This window comes from Peromyscus maniculatus, chromosome 7 (assembly GCF_049852395.1).
Source record: "Peromyscus maniculatus bairdii isolate BWxNUB_F1_BW_parent chromosome 7, HU_Pman_BW_mat_3.1, whole genome shotgun sequence".
Lineage (NCBI taxonomy): Eukaryota > Metazoa > Chordata > Mammalia > Rodentia > Cricetidae > Peromyscus > Peromyscus maniculatus.
In genome coordinates, this window is record NC_134858.1 from 36918993 (window position 1) to 36927342 (window position 8350).

An 8350-nucleotide genomic window follows, 5' to 3' on the forward strand; every position below is an offset into this window, starting at 1 on the left:
ACACTGACATCACAGTTCTTCTATCTATGGCTCACGGAACATCTCAGAAGAGAACAGAATGATTATAAGAGCCAGAATACCAAGAAGTCTAATGTAAAAGTTTCTCCTAGAAATGGCTGCGTAAACAAGACCAGACCAATGGCAATATCAGTAACCAGGCTAACAAGGAAGGGGGAAAAAATCTCACTAGGTCCCACCCCTGGACAAGTAACCACAGACAACTGATGACTACTGAGAGAGAGAGTTAGCCTCTACCAAGGACGAGCTCCCTAACGCATTCAATACAGCATCGATAAGCCCTGAAATCATGTACATACAAACAGCAAACACAGATTCAGTGGGTTGTATTTATATATTTGTGCATATATATACATATATATGCAAAAATATTATAAATAATAATCAAGGAAGAAGAAACTATCAGTTGGGAGTTGCAGGAGGACATGGACAGAGCTGGAGGGAGAGGCTTAGAGGGGTTGTGTGGAGGAAAGGGGAGACGCAAAAGTGCTATAATTATATTTAAATTGAAAATCTTTTAATTTAATTAAAATAGGAAACCATTCATAGGCATGCTTACAGACCAGCCTAATCTAGACACGTGATTATAGTTTGTGTCGGACCGACAAAACTTGAGGGGACTGGGGCTGGAGAGGTGGCGCAGCTGTCAAGAGTGTAGACTGCTCCCACAGAATGCTCAAGTTCAGATCCCAGAACCCATGTCACCTCAGCTTCAGGGGAATCCAAAACTTCTGGCCTCCACAGGCATCTGTACACTCGTGTACACACACACACACACACACACACACACACACACACACAATTTAAAATAACAACAAAATTGTTTTTAAAAACCAGTGTGATTGAAAGAAATTTAAGAAGCAAACAGACAGGAGACAAAGACTGATGATCTTGTATATAAGTTAAGTGTTAAATTCATATAACCTCTACTGAATCTAGTTTCCTGAAAAACAAGTAAGGATAGCAATGATGTTGACTCCAGGAGAATGAAACATTAATTATTAAAATTCTATTAAGGATCAGTTATGTGCATATGTTTTTATTTATTCATTTGTTTGTTTGTTTGTTTGTTTATTTATGTACATTGGTGTTTTAGTACCCTAGAACTGGAGTTACAGATAGTTGTGAGCAGCCATGTGGGTGCTGGGAATTGAACCCAGGTCCTCTGGAAGAACAGTCAGTACTCTTAACCGCTAAGCCATCTCTCCAGCCCCATATGCATGTGTTTAATTCTCTTTATTCTAGTAAATAGCTATGAAATGGTAGCATTATCATGGTGACTTTGTGTCTAGAGAAACTGAGGCTCAGATGAGTCCAGTAACCCTACCCAAGGTTCAGAAGTCACAGGAGGATCCCTGGAAGCAATCAGTCTTCTCTGGAACTACAAGTAACTGCTCCAATCACATCCCTACTTGGAAAGGACGATGTTGTTCTATGTGTTACCCTTCTCCTTGCTGTGACAAGGCACCTATGGAAGCAACTGGAAGGAGGATTTGTTTTCATTCACAGTTTTGGAGAGTCTCTATCCATCTTGATGGGGAGGACATGACTTCATCATGGGAGTGGTTAGAAAACAGACTCAGAAAGGGGAAGAGGGTGGGCTCTAACTCTGAGAGAGAGGCAGAGACAGAGAGAGCAACTGTATATATGTATGCATGTGAGTGTGGTAGCCAGCGGTCAATCTTAGCTCTTGTTCTTCAGGCACTGTTCATTTTATTTTTCAATTATTTAAGAGTTTCATACATGTGTGTAATGCATTTGATCAAATGCACTCCCTTTCCATCCCTCCCCTATAACCTCTACCACTTTTCCTTCCCAACCGCATGTTCTCTTAAAAAAGAAACTCCCCCACTACATCCACTTAGTGTTCCCTGTATGTGCAAAGGCGTAAAACCATCTGCTTGAGCACAGGTAGTCTCTTAGGGGCTGCATCCCCAAATAAAACTGACTCTCCCTCTCCCGATGGTCATCAACTACCCATAGCTCCTCAGCTAGGGGTGGGAGGAGTTCTTGAGCCCCTCCCCAGTCCATGCTGGGATTTTGGCAGCCTTGGTCTTGGGCAGGTCTTGAGCACGTAGGCACACTGAGTTCACATGTCCAATGACCCTGTCCTGCCCCACAAATATGGTTTTGTTACCGACACTTGCTACCTTTGGCTCTTACAATCTTTTCTCCCTCTTCTGCAATGATCCCTGGGCCTTGGGATCAGGGAGTGTGATATAGCTTTTGCATTTGGAGCTGAGCTTTCCACAGTCTCTACACGTTGAGCAGTTGTGGGTCTCTGTATTAATCACCTGTTACTGTTTAGAAAATGTCTCTGATGAGGGTTGAGAGATGCACTCCTCTATGGGTATAAAGATAAGAAATTAAGGAGGTAGTTTATTACTATGTATATTTAGCAGAGTAACAGCATTAGGTTCTTTCTTCGGGCCTATGTTTTTTGAGCCAGGCTCCTTCCCTAGGACCCAGCACTAGCTGATTCAGCTAGACTTCTGGCTCCCCTATGGCCGGGGTTTACACGGATGCTATCCACCTAACTTAGGTCCTTTTGCTTTCATGGCAAGAACTTTACTGACTGAACTATTTTTTCAACCCCTCCGAGCTACCATAACTCTTAAAGGCAATATTCCAAAGACCTGAGCCAACCAGACCCACAGCCTGCCTAAGCAATATCGTTAGCTGGGGAGCAGGTGTCCAGACACCAGCATGGTGTCATAGCAGTCATTCTGTGCAAAGTGCTTTGGATTAAAAACCACAAGAATGGCAACTGCACCTACTAACCCCCAAACTGCCATCCTTTGCCTTTGAGGAAGTCTACTAGTTCTATTTGCAAGTATCACCTTTTTCAAGACTTCCCCAGTACTTTCCATCTATGGCTCCAGTTTTCAACACTGACTGCAGTATCTCAGTGTTTATGAAAGACAAAGACAAAGAGTCATGCAGGGCTGGGCATGGAACAGAAACTGAAGAAGGTTTTCTGAATAATGAAAAAAATGTGACATACAAATCATTCCATCTTTCAGACATCAGCTTTTTCCATCTTTAAGGTAGCTAATTAGTCTCTCCCATCTTCTGGGTACATTGTGGGCCTCATGAAAGAATGTTATGCATCTTAAACTAAAACTAATTCATTAGATCAGGCCAAGAAGCTGCTTCTCTTATGGAAAACAAAAGGCAGAGGGGGAGAGGAGAAGTATGCTGGTTAAACTTTCTCATTGAATGAAATTCAATGCATTTCAACAAATACGTTTGGTGCCATCTTATCCATCAGGCTCTCTGCCATGTGCAAATCCAGGAAGGGATTGCGTGGTCTAATCATAATGCCACTGCTTCCTGCTCTAATCCCACACTTCCTCAGCTGGTGACAATTGCCCGCAGCTGGCGGGCAGGATGAGGGAATGGTTCGGGAGCCCGGTGTCACGAAGTCTCACCTGCGCTCTATGACCGCAGTTTAAAAATAAGTATGATTCCTCCTTCTCCTTGTCCCAGAATGTGTACACTCTATTTCAAAATCTACTTAGAGGAGCAAAAACAGGTCGCTTGACTCACCTAGAACAGATTGATTCCTGTACCACGACTCTTGGTTCAGACACATTTTGATCATAAATGGTTCTCCTGAAGTTCTCTTATGATTGGGGGGGAGGGCAGGAATTCAGATCACCACCACCACCCCCGCCAGGCCCATGATCCCCTGTGCTTCTCCACCACTCGACTCCAGGGATCGTTTGGGTTCCTGCTCTCTCTAAATCACTATGTGAATCTTAAGGTCCCTCTCTCTCTCTCTTTCTCTCTCTCTCTTTCCAACACTGGCACATCTCTAACCAACACACCCACCACTGGTAATCTTGGTGAAATGATATTTTTTTTTTAAAAAGATCACCAGGCAGTGGCAGTGTATGCCTTTAATCCCAGCACTAGGGAGGCAGAGGCAGGCAGATCTCTGTGAGTTTGAGGCCAGCCTGGTCTACAGAGTGAGATCCAGGAAAAGGCGCAAAGCTACACAGAGAAACCCTGTCTCGGGACGGAGGGGGGGGGATTGATCAACTTCTCTCTGTATATCACAGAGGCCATTTCTCCTCCATTTCCACCCTTTTACCACCATTATTCAAAATTTTGAACACCTCTGATCCTGTGTCCTTACCCTTCGCTATCATGGCCCTGCACCTCACTGAGCCTTCTCCTGTTTCTCATGATGTTCCCAGGACTGATTCTGGAGTCGTCTGTTCCCCTTCACTCTACTCTTACTCTCTCACCCATTCGTTATCGTTGGTTTGAGTCCTCTCTGTAGAGGACCCAGTGCCTGCCTGCACCAGTCTCTACCCAGGAACACAGCAAGGAACAGGACAAAGAAGGTTGATGTCGTGGAGAAGCATCCTGGTGAAAGGAGTCAGACCAGGAGCAAGGACTTAGACTGAAAATCAAATAATTTGGGTTAGTGAAGGAAGATGTCAAAAAAGAACTGGAAATGAGGCTAAGAAGCTCCAAGCAAAGAAGGTGGGCAGGAGCTGGTTTAGAAGAGGGACCAGGGCATGCCGCTCCAAGGTGAGGACATTTGAGACAAGGCTGAAGTCATAAACATCAAGGCACGGAATGGAAAACACTTCAGGATAAGGGCATGCCATGTTGGGTCCAAGGGTTGTAAAAATACCAATAATGGGTGCTTGCTGAGTTTGGCGGGTTTTGTTTTCTAATTACATGTAGCTGGGACATTGTGGACAAGGCAGAGATTTCTCAACATCTATAAGAAGACAGCCAAGGCTTAGGGCCAACTTGCTACACCACGAGTAGGATTCTAGATTGTGTTTCAGGACACTCAGATGACCTGGAAGGGATGGAGTAAGGAAAGCACAGACATGTACACAGGCACTGAGTGAACGGATTCCTCCAGTCACAGGCTGAGAATACTCAGAAAAAAACAATGTATTTAATAAAATGTACACAGTTTCATTTTTTAATTATTGTATTTATTCATTTGTGTTTGTGTGTGTGTGTGTGTGTGTGTGTGTGTGTGTGTGTGTGCTCGTGCCACACCTTGCATGTGGAGATCAAAGGACAGCATTTGGAGTCTATTCTCTCCTTCCACTATGTGAGTTCTGGCCATCAGCCTTGGTATCAAGTCCACTGATCCACACGGGTGGCCTAACTTTTTTCTTGCTACCTTCCAAGCAATATAGTATAGCAACTATGTGCATACATTGCATTAGTTATTGTAAGTAACCTATAGATAATTTAAAGTGTGAGGGGGGACAGATTATGTACGAACTCAACTCTACTTTATGGAATGGACGTGTGCATCTACAGAGTTGAGTATCTGTAGTTCCTGAAGCCAAGGCCCTGTGGACACCAAAACACAAATACATATGACTTTGTAAAATATAGACTGCTATGTCAACTGCTTAGATAACTGATTACATGGTGTGTTGGTCAGTTTTTCAATACTGCCACAAAATACCCGACATGGGCAAGTTAAGGAAGAAAAGGGCTGTTTTGACTCATGGTTGTAGAGATGTTGTAATATCACAGCAGGAGGGTGAGGCAGAGCAGAACTCACCTGTGTTGGTCATGAAGAAAAAAGACAGATACCAGCACTATGAGGCTTTCTCCTTTTTCTTTTAGTCCATCCAGCCCCTGCCCATCTGATGGTGTCTCCCATATTCAGGTGGTTTTGTCCTCCTTAGATAAGCCCCTTGGGGAAGGCCCTTACAGATACAGCCAGAGTGTGCCTTTCTAATCTCCTAGGTCCTCAGTCCAAGCAGGCTGGCTGTCAAGATCTGTCATCACCCATGGCCTCACACATCAGCCATAAGAGCACAATGATTACTATATGGGAAAGACCAAGCTATTACCAGCAAGACAGGTCCATATGGGTCACAAAGAGGAAGGGGTACTTACTGTGTTAACTGAGTTTAAAGTTCTCAGGACAAGGGCTAGAGAGGTGGGTCAGCAGTTAGGTGCAGTTGTTACTTGTCCAGAGGACCTAGGTTTGACTCTCAGCACCTACATGGTGGCTCATAACCATCCGTGTAACTCCAGTTCCAAGGGATCTGACACCCTCTTCAGGCTTCCCCAGGCACTGCATACACACAGTGCGCAGATGCACATGCAGGCCAAACAGCCATACACATAAAAATAAAATTTGAATTTAAAAGGACATCTCAGAACAAGACCAGATGTACTTCAGGGAACTTAAGGTACTCACAAATGTGGCAGACAGCTCCTGCCAGAAGGAACCAGCGGAAGAACAAAGAGACCAAACGCTCTGATTTTCAACAGAGGGGACGGGGAAGTGGCTTGTGAGAACTGAAAGCAAGTACATTTTTCAAAACCTCAAGACTTACCGAAGGAACCCTTAAAATGCTGCTGGTGAGCCGTCAGAACAGGACTGGCAAGATGCTCGTAGAATAAAGGCCCTTGCACCAAGCCGGATGACCTGAGTTCCATACACAGGATCCATGTGGTGGAAGGAGAGAACCAACTCCCACAAGCCGCCTTTGGACCTCCATACACATGCTGGGACACACATCTGCCCACATACATGCATACAATCACACACAAAACAAATAAACACATTGTAATCAAATTTTAATGTGAAGCATTAATCCTGCTTCTTTCCTATACATTATTATAAATCTAGTTATTACCTTTTATTCTAAATTTTCAAAATGTATCATGCTATATATGTGCAAATAGGAAAATGTGTTTTGGTCTCTGTGACTAAGCTACTGTACTTAAAAAAGAACAATTAAGCTAGTGTGCTGTCTTAGGAGCATGTCAGGCTACTGTCTGTTTTGCTTTTATCTGTTCATTTGCTAAAAACTCTGTCTGTCAATTGATTTTCCTTTTTCTTCCTTTATTCTTCTCTCATACATTACATCCCCATTGCAGTTTCCTCTCCCTCCACTCCTCCCCATCCATCCCCCCACTTCCCCTCTCCCCCAGATCCATTCCTCCTCTATTTCCCTTCAAAAAGAAAAGAAAAAAGCAGGCTTCCCCAGGGATATCAACCAAGGATATGACCTAACAAGTTACAATAAGACTAGGCACAAACCCTTTTATCAAGGCTGGATGAGGCAACCTGGTAGGAGGAAAAGGGTCTCAATCACCAGCAAAAGAGTCAGAGACAGCCCCCACTCCCACTATTGGGAGTCCCACAAGAACACCAAGCTACACACCCATAAGTACATGCAGAGGACCTAGCTCAGATCCACACAAGGTCTGTGTTTTTCATTTCAGTCTCTGTGAGCCCTTGTGAGGCCTGCTTGGTTGATTCTGTGGGCCATGTTTTCATGGTGTCCTCTACTCTGCTGGTTCCTACAATCCTTCCTCTTCCTCTTCTGTGGTGTTCAAATTAAGTGATTTTCATGTCTACAGATGAAACCAAACTTAACCAGGAAGATATATTTCATGGCTGAACTGAAATTTGATAAAAAATATTAACAGAATTTGATGCCTGGAACTAATAAATTTTAACAGTAATTGCAAAGTTTCATAACAACATTCCCCAAATTCTATGCACAAGTACAAAATGACTCTGCAACAAGTCAGGTGAAAAACACTTCAGATTTTAACGGAACATAAGCTCATTATGATGGATGAGCTGTTCAGATGTATTTTAATCAATTTTCCTTCCTAAGTAATTGTGTTCTGATTTCACCAGATTTGTTCTGCAAAGACCACACAGAAAACATTAGCTCCTATTCATAATGTCACTAAAGAATCACGCTGATGAACTAAAAATCCTACAAGAAAGTGGCCAGGGTGGCCTAAGGTTGGAATTGACTAGAAAATTTTTTACACTAAGGAAGCTGAGTCCCAAACAAAAAGTTCCTGTGTTGGGACATGGAGGAAATAATTCCCTTTTTAAGGAAAGTGTATGAAAAACATTTAACGAAGTTTGGGGAGTAGTACAGAATTCAAACAAGCCCAAAGAACATCCTTGAACATCAGAGGAGGTTAAGTTGTGAAGAGTCGGCTGTCACAACAAGAAAGTCCAGACTCACTCATCAGGAATGTTCCTCACTGGTTCGTGAGTTGCAAAATAAATAAATAAATAAATAAATAAATAAATAAATAAATAAATAAATAAATAAATAAATAAATAAATAAATAAATAAATAGATTGTTGCTAAAGTCCATTCTGAGAACCTCAAGGCCTGATACTCAACACAAGATGGCGTTTATGACCCTATGGCTCTCTGCCCAGGAAGAAACCTGACTGGGAATCTTCTGTGACTCCGTGTGTGACATCTTAGTATGGAGCACTTCCTGTGTACTGTTCATTTACAGTCAGCTGTCACTCTGCATTCCCTTTCGAAATATCAGCGTTAAGTTG